This window comes from Myiozetetes cayanensis, unplaced genomic scaffold, assembly GCF_022539395.1.
Source record: "Myiozetetes cayanensis isolate MyiCay16 unplaced genomic scaffold, myiCay2020 scf2-11, whole genome shotgun sequence".
NCBI classification, from domain to species: domain Eukaryota; kingdom Metazoa; phylum Chordata; class Aves; order Passeriformes; family Tyrannidae; genus Myiozetetes; species Myiozetetes cayanensis.
The window spans coordinates 25,224,421-25,241,401 of record NW_026087411.1 but is presented as its reverse complement, the minus strand read 5'-3'; positions in this window follow the sequence as shown (position 1 = coordinate 25,241,401).

Here is a 16,981-nt window from a genome sequence, read left to right as displayed (position 1 = left end):
GGGCTGCTCTTGATCTGTTCATCCCCCAGCCTGTATTGATATTGGGCGTTGCCCCGACCCAGATACAGCACTTTGCATTTGGTGTTATTAAACCTCATGAGGTTCTCATGGGTCCACTTCTCTAGCTTGTCCTGGTCCCTCTGGGTGGCATCCCATCCCTCAGACATGTCAATAGCTCACTAGGGAACTTCAGGTTTTTCAGTTTTCCAATTAATTTGATATCTGTGGGACAAAAACGTTCACTATTTGTTAGCATCCATCTTTCAAATTCAGCAGATCACTGTCAATAGGACAGCTCAGAACTGGAATATTACTGAACTGGAAATGCGGTTCAGAATTAAGATGCAGTGTTTCAGAGAGGGGGGCTGATGTGTCAGTGGACACATTCAAAGATGCTAAAGAAGGCTACAGGTAGATATCAAGGTCTTATTCACTCCGAAAGTTGCTAGCCTGTCTTGTATATTCAAGCTTCCGGTTTTGTGTTTAAACCAATATTTATACAGAATGAAAATATTCACACTATAAAATTTTTAATATATAAACCCCAGTATCCCCCTAATTATTCAGTCAGCTGTCTGGATGTGTGCACTGACAGGGACAGTATGAAGGAACAGTGGCTCAAGTGTTTTTTGGTGTGAAGGGTGTTTTTATCTGTGTTAGCAACTGTTCAGTAGGCAGCAAGTCCTCAATAATAATTTTTTTTTAATCCTGACTTTGTTTTATTTTTTCCCCATTTCCTTATTTCTACAGCTTGCCCATCAGCTTCATGCCAGTCCTGGTCAGACTTATCTGAGAGATCAGAGGCAGTGAAAACTGTCCAGTTTCTGGGTGGGTTTTTTTTCTACTGCATGGCTTTGTTTATAAGATTTTTTTTTTATTATTTCTATAAAGAACCTTTCATTGCACAGAATCCCTGGCACCTTTAGTGGATTTACTGAGAAGCACCAAACAGGTTTTTAACATGTTGCAAAAATGCAGCCACCTCTGAGGAAGAAGGTGTTATTTTTGCCATTTGGGACAAAATGTAAGACAAAAATATCTGCCTGGACTCAAAGCACGAAGCACTGGGAGGTGAATTTCTAGGAAGTTACGTTTATGGAGTTAGAGAGAATGTAGAATGGCTCTGTGTGTTTAGGTACTAGCTGGGTCTTATCAGAGGGATGGCATCTCCCTGATCCCTTTTCCCATGTCATAAAATCAGATATAGGTTAGTGAAACAGTGTGCAGTCTGGGTCAGAAAGTAATTTTCTCCCTTGGTGGCTTCCTCTGAAATACTATTGTGATTGAAAAATATTGATCCTTTTGATGAGGTGTTTCGGAAGGGCTGAGCATACAGCTGTGGGCCCATACCAGCAAAGCACAGTGACATTTCAGTCTGTAGAAGGCTCTGCTCTTGCTGAGGTAAGGAGGGACCCCACAGCTGTGTTACTCCAAGGTTTCTCATAGTAATTTTCCATGAAGCTATGGAAAAATATTTATCCTTCCTTCTATAAACATGTCTGTAAGAGATTTAAGGGAAGGCGTGCGTGCAGATACACAGAGAGAAAGTCCCCTTACATAGCCATAATTAACAAAATGTCTGTTTTAATATTCTGGGAGGTTTCAAGAAAACCTGTGTTTTCTGTCACCCACTCTACTTTTGTGTGTGTAATTAGACACAATATATGTAGTATGTCTCAGGTTCTTGTCACCTCTGTGTCAATCCATGTGCTGGGAGGACCATTCTCTGGGATAGTGTAAATTAAAGAAACTGTGCTTACTTCACATTCTTCATTAAGTCTGGGACACGAAAATAATCGCTTATGAAGATGAGCCACCTCTCTCTTTATTCTCTCCCTGCTTATGCATATCTGGATCTCTGGTCTCTCCTCCCAGGACAGGTCTTCACGCAGTTCCCACCTCCGTGAAATCAGTGATATTACATTGCAGCAAGGCCCTTTGTAACAGGGAGGCTGGTGCTTTTATCTGCAGTTATGTCTCCCCAGCATCTTGCCAACATGCACAGTGTAAGGTAAAAGGGAGAGCCAAGCACATGCATACCCTCAAATGGAAAGTTGTGTTTATGTGGTTGTGGTTATGGTCGGACAGTAACCAGCTTTGCATTCCTGGGCATACACAAGAGATGTGTCTGAATTTTCTGAGTCTGCCAGTTCACTTAACATTATTTCAACAAAAGATCTTTGATTAGGTCACAGAATGCAAGATAAGTCTTTTGACCAGGCACTGTTTCTCTTGGTGATTCACAGATCTAGGACCTACAAGAACAGGCACAGATGCAGATGACTTTTCTGTGGGAGGAAGAATCTGAATAATCTTTAGTTTAAAGTGAGTTTAAATGGAGATGATCTGACCATTACGGGATCAAATCTTTCTTCAAGCCCAATCAAGTAGGCCATGATGCTATTTTTCTCTGCAGTGGGCAGCTTTCCCTAAAAAAACCCCACAAAACAAAACAAAAACCAAATGAGGAGAAGAAAAACAAAAGAGAAAAGAACCAAAACCAACAAAAAACCCCAACAACCCCTCCAAAACAACAAAAAAATCAACCAATCAACCAAAAAACTACTACCCCTCAAAACACCAACCAAACCTGTCCTGTAGAGTCAGTCACACAGTCAAACCTGTAAGAGTTCTGTGGAGAACCATGCCGCTTTGAAATTTGTTCCTGGCCTGCAGTTTAAATGAAAACTACAAGTTTTGAGAGTTTCTCACTTGCCATCATTTTTCCTAAGTTTTAATTTCCAAATTTTTTGTCTGTTATATGTTCAAAACAGCGTCAAGGTGTTCAGTGCCAAACACATGCCATATTTTGACTTAGAACAGGAATGGTATTTCAATCAATAGATGAACTGAAGTCACAGCAGGATTCCTACCGAACACATACACACGTGGTCTAATTCAGCTATTCTGTGCTCATTCTGTAGGCTACAGTATAGGAGTAAGAAACAAGAAAGACCATGTAGTGGGATTTTAAATGACATTTCTTAATTTTCCTCAATTAAATTTTAAATACTTGTTCCAATGAGGCTTTCCCTAGCATTAATCGAGTTTTAAGAAGAAAATGTACTTTTATCAAATTAAACCTTTGGAAAGCTATCCTGATCATGTTTTACTTACTCAGCTGGTTTTTTTCCCTTTTGTGCTTCTGGAAAATGCTGGTTGCAGGGCCTTTTTTTTTTTTTTTTTTTATTGAAACATCAAATATGCTAGTGAAGACCTGTAGTTGTTAGAGACACTCTATCAAGGAGGAGACCACTAGGGATGCTTGTCCTGATACCATATTTAATTTCTGCTTGGAACTTTTAGCACTGGTATCATAAACGGGGATATAAGGGACTGTAGGCACATCTTGCCGTGAGTTGCTGTATTATGCAGGCCAAAGGTACTTGGCTGTTTCTGTGAGGAAGAATTAGGCCTTCAACATTATAGAGACATTGGCCTTGGTAAGGAAGCTCAGATGATGGAGTACAACCCCACTCCTAGCTAAACTGTTCTACTGATACATTTTTTTCCAGTTCAGAACTTGTTACCCTCTTTTTATCTGAAATTTATTTTTGTTTCAGCTTCCAGACACCATCTTTTTCTTCCAAATTACAGATCTATTTATATAACCTCCATGCCTACTGATGTCCAACCTGAACCTCCCCTGGTGCAGCTTGAGGCTATCCTCTCATCCTGTTGCTGGTTGTCTGGGAGAAGGGGCTGACTCCCATCTTGCTAAAGCTTCCTTTCAGGTAGTTGAAGAGGGTGATAAGGTCTCCTGTCAACCTTCTTTTCTCCGGGCTAAACAATCCCAGCTCCCTCAGCCGCTCCTCATAGGACTTACCCTATAGACCTTTGATCTGTCACTCTGTGTTACTGCTTGTCATATTTTTGTCACTTTCAAGTGTTAGCTGCAATTATTTTATACATATTTATTTCTTTGGGTTATTAATATGGGTGTTGGAGCTATTGACCACAACATGGACAACTGCAGGATTTCACTAGAAACACACCCTCTGGCTAAGGCCACTGTGCTGCTGGTCTGCACTGCCCATTGTGAGCCTTCAGTGGACTATGAAGAACTGCTGGTTTTAGTGGGTCTCTGTAAAGCACAGGGGGCTGTAAAGCACCTTGTGAAATCATGGATCTAGATCAGAACTTCTGTAAGACAGAGATCCCATTGCCACTTTCACATTTTACACATCATGTCCAAAATCTTGCAGTGTAATTATTATATCCACAACAACTATATTCTGCCTGCCATAGAAATTCACATTCCTGCCTGAGTATGGCCTGAGTATGTTTCTAGACACTGGTCTCTAGGGTCATCATTCTCCCTTACTTGTACCTGATACTTCTGACTTAATAACACTTGGCAGAGATGAATTTCACCTTAGCTTGCTCACGGCTGACCACTGTTGATTCCAAGTTATGACATGTAACGAAGCTGGGGATCTTATTGCTGCAAGGAATCAACATACCTCCAGGACTTAGCAGGATCCTAGAAAGAAAGAGAAGCTCATTTGTATGCAAGCAGATGAATAAGAACATTCATAATTATGTGAAGAAGGTACTGGCATGTCATGCACAAGACCTGCTTCTTTTTCTAGATTGCCATCACTGATCTTTTATCCCTTTCTGCTTTACTCTTCCCTTTTTCCTTCTTCCTCTAGCACAACACAGTGCTTCAGTCTGCCTAGATTTTAATTTGTTCAACAGCTATATGATGTCAAACAATATTCTAGCTGATTCTCATTGTAATAAAAAGAACTAGTCAGTTCCTGTGACCAATATATAAAATTAATTCAGAGTTTTCAGGAAAGTAATCAAACTTCATGTTTGGTTAGCAGCAGAAGGTGAATGATTTTAGAACAGTTGTAGCCATTCCTCTCTTCTTAAGGGATTTACACCCATGTAACTGGGGAATGTGTTGAGTCCTCTGCCTTGCTGTCTGCTCCTTCACTTTTATATTGGCTAAGCCTTATTTAAATATTGTCCCTGTCAAATTGGAAAGAAACAGAAAGGAGAATTTCGAGAATGAGACAAAATATGATGTAACGATGCTAAAATAAACATGGTACAGGAAAGGCAGGAAAGTCAAGCTCAGTGAAAGCTGTAGAACAAGCTGAAAATCTTTGTGTGGAAGGTTTTTTCCAATGGAAAATGCTGATTCATCCGTCCCTTTGTGAAAAGGTGTTAATTTCAAATAAACCTTATTTAGAAGGACTGATTGAAAACCATTTCCCATAACATTACAGTATACTTTTGAAGGTTTGAAATTACTGCCATTTTGTCTTTGATATTATTCAGACTGTTTTAAAATTTTGATTACCTGGGAATTTCAATTTCTGTTTAGCTTTTGCTTTTTTTTTTTCCCCAAATGGATTAGTTAATTAACAGTGTTTGTTTTCTTTCTTTTTTTTTTTTTTTTTAATGATGGTTTATCCTGTGAAGGAATACCCCTTCACAGGGAAGGAAAGGGTAGTTGAGAAAAGTAATCGGAAGAGAAAAGTCTACAAAATTAATAGAGAAAATCTTGTTCAGTGGTACCTACAGCAGTACCTGATGCTGAACGAGGGGTATGGATGGCAGGATCTCCAGGGGATGCAGTACTGGATGTTCATAAACAAACTGTAGGGAGGTATTTTAGTGAGACCTCCATCCTGCGTGGTGGCCAGAAAAATCTGTCATTGACTTTCAGCAGCAAGAACCCAAGCTTCTCTTTCCCTGTGACCGTATTGATCTCAGGTTTCCATTTGAAAATCGAGAGTGAAGGATGCTCCCAACTGGCCACAGCACATTTCCATGGCATAGGATGGCAAATTCACTTTCTTGCTTGGTGTCTGGACTCTTCAAAGCTTGAAATAGGCTGGCAGGGCCCATCTGCCTGTGTTACTGCCACTTGTACAGATTAAACTCATGGACCTATGAAACTCACTTTGTCATTTCTGACCATCCAGGGACGACCAGCCCAGATCTCTTCTAGAAAACACTGTGCTTCCTTACTGCCAGGACAAAGTGGGTAGGGAGAAGATGGACCTTGAAGGCCAGAATAGAAAAGCAAGATGAAAAGCAGTATGTTTTTGTAGGCTGGCTTCTAGTCAGATGAAAAACAGCTACTTTTCATTTAAAATACAGGTATGAACAACTAAAGAGGACCCAGGTGGGTGGCAGGGGTAACACTGTGTGGGATTTTGCTTGGGGAAACTGAGCCAGAGAGAAACAGTAATTGTCAGCCAAACATAATTATTGAAGTCTGTTTAAATGGCCCTAAAGGAAAGAAAAACAAAAAAAAACAAAGAAAAGATTCAAGTGCTAAGTACTCACTCTCTGAGACTTGAAGCTTGGCAAAGTAACTATCTCTCAAGTCTTTGTTTGAAAAAAGTAGGACTTTGAAATTTTTTATTTTTTTTTTACAGAAACATTATTGCATCAATGAGAGAACAGACTCTGTCATCAATTTTTCCACTTAATGGAAACAATTTTGGCTAACTGCCTGGGGTAAGGAAAGACTGAGAATTGATATGCTGCTGTATTGCTTCCATGGCACATACAGCCTACAGAGCTCTTAAGTGTCCAGGTGACAATATTCAAGAGAGATTTTTGTCTTGATTCCTTAGTCAAAAGAACACTGGTACGATGTTTTGCAGCTGTGATTTGTATCTTCTGAGTCAGGAGGGAAATTTTAGCTGTAGTAACCTTCTGTAACTACTGTTCTGGAAGAAGGAACATACACTGGAGGGGTTAGATGGAGAAATGGGGACAGCTTAGCTTGTGGGGAGGATTGTGACGCTGCACCTTTGCCAGTAATGGTTTGCTGTCATGTGTTGGTCTGTGAACTGTGGCAGATCAGCTGTTGTTTCACAAACAGCAGAGCTGTCCTGGCAGGAAGGGTGAAAATCTCTGGTGTGGGTGTGGGAGGGAAACCTGGGGAACTACTGCAGAAGTTGCAGGGTAAGCCCTTTCCCTTCATGAATCAGAGTGCTCGCTAAGAGACACGGATTTAGCAGCTACCTGGAGACATAAACACATGCCTTTGTTGCCGTAACGCAGAGCAGCGTGGAGGCTGCAGGGAAGTAACCTGTCTCTGTGCCAGCAGCTGCTGCTGACCTGTCCGCAAATTAGCATTAGAAATAAGCATGAAAAATGCACAGGGGCCCATGTTCCTGAGGTCTCTGTCTGGGAGGGAAGCAAAACATGTTTTAGAAATAAAAGCAAAAAGGACAGTCTGATAGCACAGTCTGCTGAGCCCAGCATTCCTGCTCCTCACAAGAACAATGTTCCATGATGATGCCTGTTGTATAGGAAGATGAGGGGATATGCTGGTAGGATGATTATATCTGGTTTGCTGTCACTTAGCATATGAAAAGCTTGCTAAAAAATGGGTGGGTAGTAGGAATGAGTTGTGATATTGGAAGAACCTGCTGAGCCACCTTTACAACTACAGCACTATTACAAGAGAAAGGCAAAACCCAAACACAGGGACCCACCTCCTCTGCAGTAACAAATGGCTTCAAGGTGGGTGAACAGAGTTCCTGGAGCAATCTTTTGTCTAATGCAGGCTTGATCTCAGCCAGGGCTTAACCACCATCAGAAACCGTATTAAAGACATGTTCTCCTGCAGGTCATGTTTAGACCATGAAAACAGAGTTGTTAAGCTATGTCAATTGGTATGTTTAGTTAGCTTTTGATAAAAGGTATGATGCAGAATTTTGCTACTTGCAAAACATAGACTAGTAAAAATGAACCTATTTTCCTCTTATAACCGTGGCCTAAAGCTGCACAGAGATTATTGGTATTTTAATAGTGATGGAAGATTTCAGCTGTCTCCTTAACCATTTTCAGACCTGGTTTGTTTTTGTGATGTAGATGGGATGTGCCTGTTTTAGTTGAGTTTGTTAATAACCTGGTGTGAGGTGCAGCGTGGGCACCTTCCAGAGAGCTGGAATGAAGGCCAAGAAGGTGGCATGCAGAAGTAATCAGGCCAGCACAGCATTGCTGGCTGAGCGTTCAGGTTAGCGCTCATCTCGCCCGAGTCCTCTTTCACAAGCATGCATTTTAATGATGAGTTAAATGAGCTTGCTTGTTTAATTGTGCGATGCTTTTTGGCTTCAGGAGTGAATCATCCTCAGTGCGCATCCACGGGAGCGTGGGGGAGTTCCTGGCAGGGCGCCCGGCATGCCCAGGCCGAGGGCTGCGGCCGCAGCTGTGGGCCCTGGGACCCAGCACACTGGAGGTGTTTGTTGCTTGTGTACAACTCGACGTCCTCGTGCACCAGGGCCTGTCCTGTCCCTATGCTTCCCAACTGGATGGGGCTGCACTGGCTGGGGGCATATACTGCTACTTCAGTTTGTCTAACAAGCTTCGGTTTTTTACTCCCCCTCTAAATGTAAACACTTTTATACCTGCTAAAGTTAAGTACAATTAAAATGAGAAGGGAAGCAGGAAAGCCGATTAACCAGGCTATCTGTTTAGCTGTGAGAAATCCCAAGCTCAGGTAACAGTAAGCAGCACCAGTTTCAGTTTTTTGCAGGTATCTAGGAGAGTCTTACCTGTTATCTGTATAACGCAGGATGAGGGATACATGTACTGGATACATGGCTGGAGGGCTGGGGGGTTAAAAAAAAAAAAAAAAAAGAGAAATTCTGTCCCATCTGGCTTAAATATTTACATAGTTTTAGTTGAGTAGGAGAAGAATATTTGAGTTCAGTTGACCCAAACACAAATGGTGTGTTTCTTCAATTCCATGGGGTGAGGACCTCCTTCAGCTGAACTCGTTTTCCCTCCTACCTACATTTTTTGCTAAAATAGCTCCTGCCAGTGCTGTTTGAACACCAGCTCTCAGTGTCCTTTACTTTGCTGTCAGTTTTGGCTGCTTCTGGACTGACCCTGTTGCTGGGTAGGCAGAAGCCAGAAGTTTTGAAAAACGTATGTTTTTCTCTGTGTACCTGTCTTGCTTCCAAAACTGGTGATGGTAACTCCTGCAGTACACACACCTCCATCCCAACTCCATATTCTTATTTTTATGTTTATTAGATTCTTAAGGAAGGGGACATGACTGTCTGAAAAGATTACAAGCAAATTTGTTTTGTGCACCATTGTTTTTGAAACCTATTTTATCTGCATGTGTGACTAACAGCATAAATCACTGTAGATGTATATATTTGTAGGTTTTTGTCAGCTAAAGAACAAAATTAAATTTCCCCAGAGCTTTCCTTGAGACCCCTTTGTCTTCATTGCCCTCACCCCACCCCCCTTCCTTTTCTTTCTTGCTTTTAGGAGTGCTGACAAAGAATCCAGCATAAACTCAGCTGCTCTCTCCTTCATTTGTGCTCCTCCTTCAAATGGGGTGTCTTTTGTGGTCATGGTTAGGACTTGGAAGCTGCCTGATCTTAGCAACAGGCTATGGCTTTCTGCTCTTCTCCTGTTACCTCAGCGTGTGCAGCCCTCACAGTGTTAAAGTCTGTTCAGGCATGTCAGTCCACCAAAGCCTGAGGTTAAACAAATGTGGCTGGCTTTTGGTTTAATCTAAAGGTGAAGAAAAAACCAGAGTTATTAGTTGATTTTTTGATGTATTTTAAAGAAAAATATCCCTGATTTCAAGGTATGCTATAAATGTCTTGGCCCTGATTTTACTTTTGAGTGGTTGATAGAAATGAGTGCTTTTGTTAGAGGAGCTACAACGAACAGCAGGTCATACACAAGCAACAGTTTTAGAGAGCTTCCTTTGCTCCCAGGAAATAGAAATTCCCTGTCCCTACTAGAATCATATCTTGGCAACAGAGATTATTTCTTCAGGATCCCTTAGCTGCCTCAACCTTGCAGGATGAGGTTGTACAGTGTCTTGGCTTCAGTGGTAGACCTGAGTGAAAACACTTCCCATCCCTCCTCTCCTCCTCCCAGCTCGTGGCTTTGTCTGTGCCAGTCAGCTATCTCAATGGTGCTGGTGATGGTGAGTGAACTGCACAGAAACACTCTGAATTAAATCATCCCCAGTCCTCAGGTCTGTGGGAGGAGGAGAGGCTGAGGACCTCAAGTGTAGAAGGGGAGCTGGCCCACCATGGCAGACACAGAGGAGATGGTTTGCAAAGTCAGCGTCTGTCTGTGGCATGTGCCCCCTCTCCCCATCGCAGAGGATGAAGGGTTCCTGGTGTCCTGGGAGGTTTACCAAGGTCTGAGTAGGCAGCAAAGATCTCTCCCGTCCATCCTTCATCTTTTTTGCTGTTGGTTGCACAGTGTTATGGTGACACTTTCTGAGGAGTCAATAAAAGCAGAATACACAAACACTGGAATGAAGTGCTGAAGGCTGCATCAGATGATCCTACACTTTTAGCCCACCCTTGTCTTCATTTACCTGGAACAAAACTGAATCCAGGGTGGAGCTGAGTGAAAAAGAATAAGCAGAGGTTCTTGTGGGGAAAAGGATAAAGAATCTGCCCAAGAACAGTGAACTAACTGAAGCAAAAATGCGTTTGGCAGATATATCCTTTCTGTTTACAAATATTATGCAAACACTCTTTTTTTAATTTAACCAACTTTTCATCTTGCTGGCTAACCCCGTGAATGGTTAGAGGGAGCATAACTGAGTCTGGAGAGTACTTGTACATGATTTGAATATTTGTTATTTTTTTACCTCTGTTGGTTGCTTGCAGTGTGCTGTAATTTTTTTTTCTTCATTTTTTGATACCTGCTTTGGGAATTCCCAAACCACAAGAAATTTTTACATTACCTCTATGAATGCTTTCCATGCAAATAGCTGTGCCAGTCTTTCAGCATATGTTCATTAATGGATATATGTTTGCACAAGAACTTGCAGTGTTATCCGTGTTTGTGAACATTCTGGAAGATGGAACTAAATTGTTAAGAATGTTTGCAGTAAGCTCATGAAAAAAACTTTGAACACTGTGAATTTGTAGGGTTTTCTTGAACAAATACCTGTAAATACTTCTCCTTTCCCCTGCTGTGCTATTTTCTCCAATACATATGTAGCTGGGAAAAGCAACACTTGTGTTTTTTTAAAAATGAGACCTTCATCACCTGCTGCAGAAAAGGATGTATTTTTATGAGCTGAATATAAAATATTCTTTAAACTTTTGTTGTGGAGTAAGGGGAACTCTGGATTATTGAGCTCAGGTACTTGCAAAGAGATGAAGGGTAAAAAGCAGGTTGAATTCTGCCTCTTCCACACCATCAGTCACTGGAAATAAAACCTCTGTACTGGCAAAACAGGAGTACAGTCTGGAGCATATGTGATTGTCCCAAAGCAGAGAGCTTTGGTGCTGGTCTCGCAGCAAGGGCTTCTCACCTGGCTTGGTCAGTGATGGGAGAATGGCCTGCATGAGCCCTTTGGTAGGGTCATGGAGTGGAAGCACAGTCCTTTTGCTGCTGCTCCGCCCTCCTGAATGGAGACAGTTCACCTGGGATGTCTCCTCTCCTTATCGGGTGCTTTCTGAAATGAGAGTGCTCCAAGTTCCCACATGCAGCTCTATTTCTTCATAAAGCCCTCCTTCAGAGATGTCTAGTATGGCACCCCTTTTGTCTCCATCAAGATAGGGAAATTCCATGTAATTAGTGAAGGCTGTTTGCATATTACATATGGTCGTCCCTTAAAATTTGTATCAGCACATATGTGACACACTCTGTCTAAGCTTGAATTGCTTGTTTGTTTTGACTAACTCTCATTTACCTGACAAAAATTCTTTTTCTAGTTTGGGAGAGGGTTATAGGGGTTTTTTGTTGTGTTTTTTGTTTTCTTTTTAATTTCGGGCCTTGGTATTTTAGAAATTCTTGAGTAGTCTTTGAAGGTAGTTTCATGTTTGAGCAAGTGTAATCCCTATTTGCAAAAGGGGAGACAGCTTTGACTTTTTTTTTTTTTTTTCAGAGGTATAGAGTTTTCAGAAAGTGTATGCATATCTATCACTCAGCTGCTTTTTAGCTTTTCCTTTGTGTCTTGCTGTTCAAGTCTCAGCAGAAAGGATGTTGTGTTGTCTGCCGTGTCTGTGGTTTTGCCCTGTGTTTGTAGAGAGTGTATGTATTTACTATTTTGGTGAAATATATGCCTGTCCATTATTATGTTATACAAATGGGCTTTATCTGTTCAACCCATGTTGCTTGATTCCAAATGCATGATTTGTCCTAAGGAAATAATTTAATTCTGGCAGCACCTCCTGGTTTTCGTTCTGACAGGCCTTATCAGATAGCGTACACTTTGAAATTTACGTGTGTCTTCCTTGTTGTCTCTTGCTTCTACTAGCACTGGTAGAAGTAACATTGAACCTACGTATGGCCTGGTACATATGCAAGTCTTGTAATACACTCTAAAAGTTTTGGGGTTGCTATCAATAAGTCTTACAATATACTCTCTCATGGTTTATGGTTATTTTTTACTCAAATGGTTTCACTTATCTACGCAGGGCACATGAGCAGATCTGCCGTTAGATGAATTGAAACAGGAATATAGAAATACATATTATCGTTGTCAGGATGATGCTTTTGGTCTTTCCAGACCAAGCTCAGGATACACAAGCACAGCTGCCCCTCATACATGGCCCATATCCTAGCATGCAGGAACTAAACCAGCATTTCACAGCAAGACTATAGACTTTACACAGAAAGCTGCCAGGTTGTCCAAGGCAGAGAAGACACATCATGTACTACTACAAAAGGACCTATTTAAAATTTGTCTACTGTGGGTTATATCTCTTGCTCTTCTGCATCTTTGGTACTCTTATATGGCTTCTTACTATAGGTCACGCTGTGAGACTGTCAAAGCAGAAATTTTGAATTTATAGCATCAATATTTCTCAGTCACAGCATTAAAGTCATTTCTCCAACAGAAATATCTCTGAAATGTGCTGAGATGGGTACTTGGGTGTTTGGAGAACTGCTAGGGTAGCTTGGACCACTGAACGTAGGGTAATCTCTAGAAACTTAAGGAATACTGCTTTCAGGAAGGGCTTGATGACAAAAGGTGGTTCATGCAGAGGAGGTAATAAATGTTGGACGGCTTTGGCTTTTTGCCTATCTCTCCAGGATTAAATGTCAAATTTGGTGTCAGGAATAATTAGCCTCCTTTGAATACGGTTAATCAGAAACTTAGAGATCTTTATAATACACAAGCAAAGAACCCAAATGCCAACAATACAAACCAAAAAGGCTGTGACATTGCTCTAAGTACACTAAAAAAAGCAGAAAGGGTCAGATCCTGTTGAACCATTGATGAGCAATACCTGCTATAGATTCCAGAAGGACCAGGGAGTGGCAGCTTGAAGAAGCCTTTGTAAAGTGCCAGGTGCACTCCGAAACTTCTTCAAACTACAGGAAACGCAGGAAGTATCACATGCAACAAATTTTCATCACTTCCATTGCTGGGAAGCGCTTTGTTAATACCATTGGTGCAAAATGGATGACTTGTGTGAACATCAGTTCTTGAAAGTCAAACCATGCTTTAGCGATGAGAACAGAAATGAGGTAATTCTGAACAGAGCTGCTCAGAGAGCTACAAATAAGCCTGGTAAACATGAAAGCTATGTTCCGAGACAGTGAAGTAGCTCACATCAGACAGAGAGGAGAAAAAGTATAAAAATAAACCAAGTTCTTTCGCAGGAACAAAGGCATAGAAGAAAGCAGGAAAATATGAACAAATAAAAAGGAAGTTCTGGGAAGAGGAAAATCCTACTCTAGTGAAAAATGGTTCAAGTACAGTGCCACCTGCATCGATTGTAGCAGACGATGTCATTATGGAAAAGTTTGTAAGCATACGTAGGCAAGAAAAAAGCCTGTACAAGACAGTGCTCCAACTCTAAAATAACAATATGAAACGGTTGTAAACATCAGTCCAACACCAGCACAGGGCAGCTGCAGGCAGACAGGACACTGTATGCCATGTAATGGGTGCATTATCAGTAAAGTCATTGCCCTATTAAAGGGAAGAATGTGAAAATATAATCAAGTACTGAAAATATTAAAATATTTATAATGGATGATCCTCATTCCATTATGTCAATATAAAACACAGGGAAGACACCAAGGGGAGCTCTACAAGGTGAAAGTATGAAAGTGCAGTTAGTATTGATGCTGCTAGTCAATAAATTCATTACAAATAATAATTACTAATAAATTTATTACACTTGTGACCTGCAGGATGGGACAGACAAGTGATTCATATAATAGAGACATAAGGACCTCTAGAAGTCTAGTCTGAGCAGACATATATTGTGGTATCCCTACAGCAAAACTGCTGAAAGATTATCAAAATGTTTTTGAAGGTCTGAGATTTCTTCCAGGCACTATGCACCTGGAAAAGGATTAAAGAATTCAGCTGCTGTAGCGCTCGCCCCACAGAGTAATTGCTATATGAGGAGGAAAAAATGTGAGATAAAGAGAAATTGGGGGGAGGGGCAGCAGGGAAGGTGATGTTGCCAGTTGTAAAGTCTACCCAGGCAATCAACATATGGTCATCATGGAAAAGCAGCTGAGTTGTGATTTTGAAAAGCTGAGCACCTTGGAGCTGAGTACAAAGTGTGTGTGACTGAGGAACCAGTGGCAAAATTTAAAAGCAGGTATCTTTGGCATTAAGTATTGAGGGTACTGGCAAGTGGATGTGGAAAACACCTACCTTAGCATATTTTGGGCATCAACAAGTAAATGGAGATGCTTGAGGATGGCATTTAAGATCAAAGCAAAAATGAAGGTTATCAGTGCTGCCAGTAAGACATATTAACATACAGGATCTGTTAGAATGATACTTTTGAGGACAGATACAGGACAGAGGAGTGGAAGCTGTGTCAAATCAAAACCTCAAACTCACCAACCTATTGGAAACAGGAAAGTTACTTTATGGTAGAGTGGAAGTAAGACAAAACAGTGGCTGTCTGCAAGAATGTGTTTAGGATGCAGTTTCCAGTTTGCGATGTCCTGATCTCAGTAGTGCCAGTTCTATGGTAGATACCCACAGAAAATTGGTATTTTACCTCCTTGATCAATTTAGCTCTTACCAGTTCTCAGATTCTTCCTGAGACTATTAATTCCCAGTTTCTCATCAATCACTTGGAGATCTGGATACAAACATGTAGCATGGGATGTTTTCCAGACGTACTGCACCTGACACAACTACTTGTGCTGCCCATAGACAGTGGCATAACCATCACTTACATAAATGTGCTGGTGACCCTGTTCTTCTGTCTGGAAATTATACCAAACCTGACGCCACTGAGATACTTCTTGAGAAGTTCTTTTAGAAGAGTAGTTAGCTGCTTTTGTGTCACACCATTCTAATTACCAGAGCCAAGTCAATCATGCTGAAAAGGGATTTTGGTAATAAGTTGGGGATTTTGGGGCCAGAAATGTGAATTTTGCGTACAGGAGTGTTGAACCATTTACGTCCTCTTAAATCTTTACATGTTTCTATTTTGACAGCTGTCTCTGCCCTCGAAAGTGCTACATTTGTCTACATGGAGGTGGTCTATTGTAATGTAAACATAATGACTATCAGAAATGTAAGGACCCAAGAAAATTTTGACATTAGGCCTGATGGAAATGCCTCCTCTGAACTGGGCATCTCTGCACTTTATAGAAAGAGCTGCTGAGCAATTCTTTATTGGAAGTACCTGTTTCCTGCCTCAGCCTGGCACTTTCCTTGTGAGTGGGAATGAGCTTGAGAAACAGCCCTGCATGCCTGTCTCAAACCTTGGTTTTCAGTGGTCAGTGTGGTCTTGCAGATGCCACTGTCAGAACTGCTCTAAAGACCTGCAGGCTCCTATCCTGGTGAATTTAGCTGCAGATCTGATTATCTGCCCAGCTGTAGAAAAAGAGTGAAGCCATTTGAGCAAAAAATGACCATCAGCCACAAGAAAGCACATTACTAAAACTTCTGAGAGTAACCCCACAAGTCTTTTAGGGATAGCAGTGTTTCAAGTAAAGTGTACAGACTGATGACTGCATGACTATCCATCTTGTGTAAAAAGAGCTTGTAGCAAGTGATTGTGCAACTGAGTAAGATCATGAGATCCCTGGCCTGATAGTAAGCCGAGCCAGATATGGGCCAGTGTGTGGGTAGCAATTGGAAGGAATTGTGGAACAAGCCACTCAGTGCAGACAGATGTGTAAGAAGGGGATGGACACTGGGGAGGAGTTACACTTATCTCCCAGAGTTATCAAAATGAACAAAAAGTCCAAGATAATATCATCTGAAAGCAGCTGGATCAGTTTGTTGAGAGCAGAAAATATTTAAGGAAGATATAGTGAAGCAATGGATTAAAATGCCGGCGATATCATATTCTTGTCATAATAACCCTGGTTAGCCAATACCTGATGAGCAGTTGTAAAACATGATGCAATGAAACCAAGGGAAAAAAGAAGTACATAGCATTTCTGAAAGGCCTTGGAGACCTTTTCACCTGAAGCCATATGAATTGCCTCACTGTTGTAAAGTACTGTTTGGATTTTGAGAAATCGGTTGAATTGCTAGATGTTATTGTATCTGTCATGGACAGATCATAGAATCAGAATGGTTTGAGTTGGAAGGGACCTTAAAGATCATGCAGTTTCACTCCTCTGTGCCATGGGTAGGGACACCTTTCACTGGACCAGGTTGCTCAAAGCCCCATCCAGCCTGGCCTTGAACACCTCGAGGGTGGGCCATCCACAATTTCTCTGGGCAACCTGTTTCTGTGCCTCACCACCCTCACGGCTAGAAATTCTTTCCTAATATCTAATCTAAACCTACAGTCCTTTAGTTTGAATTCATTCCCCCTTGTCCCATCACTACATGCCCTTGTAAAAAGTCCCTCTCCATCTTTCCTGTGGGCTCCCTTCAGGTGCTGGAAGGCTGCAATTAGGTCACCCCAATGCTATCTCTTTTCTAGGCTGAACAAACCCAGTTCTTTCCTCATAGATTAGTGATGCTTTCAGGTAATGTGGTGTTCCAGACTTTGTATTTTCCATTGGTGGACTCCACTGTGCTGGTATTGAGCTTCAGCAATTTACTTGGGCAAAGAGA